The following is a 1,303-nucleotide window of genomic DNA, read 5'->3' on the forward strand; positions in this document are numbered from 1 at the left end:
CTGAAGAGACAAATGGGACCTGCACGGTGGACGAGTGGTTAGTTCGCAGGCCTCACAGCGAGGAGACCCGAGTTCAATCCCACCCTCGGAGTTTGCATGTTCTCCTCGTCCGGGTACTCCGGTTTCCTCCCACATTCCAAAAACATGCTAGGTTAATTAGCGACTCCAAATTGTCCATAGGTATGAATGTGAGTGTGAATGGTTGTTTGACTATATGTGCCCTGTGATTGGCTGGCCACCAGTCCAGAGGCAGGGCCTCTCGCCCGAAGACAGCTGGGATAGGCTCCAGCATACCCTTGTGACTCTAGTGGAGTGTATAAGTGTATATTTGTGAATATAATATAAAAAACTGCTAAAAATACTGGCTGCACGGTGGTCGAGTGGTTAGCAGTTCTCACAGCTAGGAGACTCGGGTTCAATTACACCCTTAGTTTGCATGTTCTCCCCGTGCATGCGTGGGTTTTCAATGGTTTCCTCCCACATTCCAAAAACATGCTAGGTTAATTAGCGACTCCAAATTGTCCATAGGTATGAATGTGAGTGTGAATGGTTGTTTGTCTATATGTGCCCTGTGATTGGCTGGCCACCAGTCCAGGGTGTACCCGCAACTGGGATAAGCTCCAGCAATAAATGAGTACTTTTGAGTGTATAATTGTATTTAATGAGATTTAATAAGATTTATATGCTTCGGCTAGCATAACAGCTAACTACTCCATATATGTAATACTTAACTTTTCCATAAAGTTAGCGCGCATGGGTTCGATTCCACCCTCGGCCATCTCTGTGTGGAGTTTGCATGTTCTCCCTCGTGCATGCGTGGGATTTTTCCGGGTATTCCGGTTTCCTCCCACATTCCAAAAAAACATGCTAGGTTAATTAGCGACTCCAAATTGTCCATAGGTATGAATGTGAGTGTGAATGGTTGTTTGTCTATATGTGCCCTGTGATTGGCTGGCGACCCAGTCCAGGGTGTACCCCGCCTCTCGGGATTCATTCAAATTGTTACAAAGTCCCGTACTCGGGCGTTCTAGCGTATTTTTCGGTAAGAGGTTCGAACACACATGAGCAGCAGCGTTAAAGGCTGCCAACAAGTCTTTGGCCCGTAGATAAGAGCGTGGATCAGATCTGTTAAAGTCGTTTCAAATCAGGAATCCTCTGTTTGTGGCGGCTGCTTTCACTCTTTCGCCCCCCCCCCCCCCGCTGGAATTTAATCTCAAATTGAAGGCTCTCAACTGCGACGGATTATCAGAGCTAACCCAGGCATGCAAGCAAGGGGACGGGATAGGGAGGGGAGGGGAGGGGA

Source organism: Doryrhamphus excisus, chromosome 13 (genome assembly GCF_030265055.1).
Source record: "Doryrhamphus excisus isolate RoL2022-K1 chromosome 13, RoL_Dexc_1.0, whole genome shotgun sequence".
In the NCBI taxonomy this organism is placed as follows: Eukaryota; Metazoa; Chordata; class Actinopteri; order Syngnathiformes; family Syngnathidae; genus Doryrhamphus; species Doryrhamphus excisus.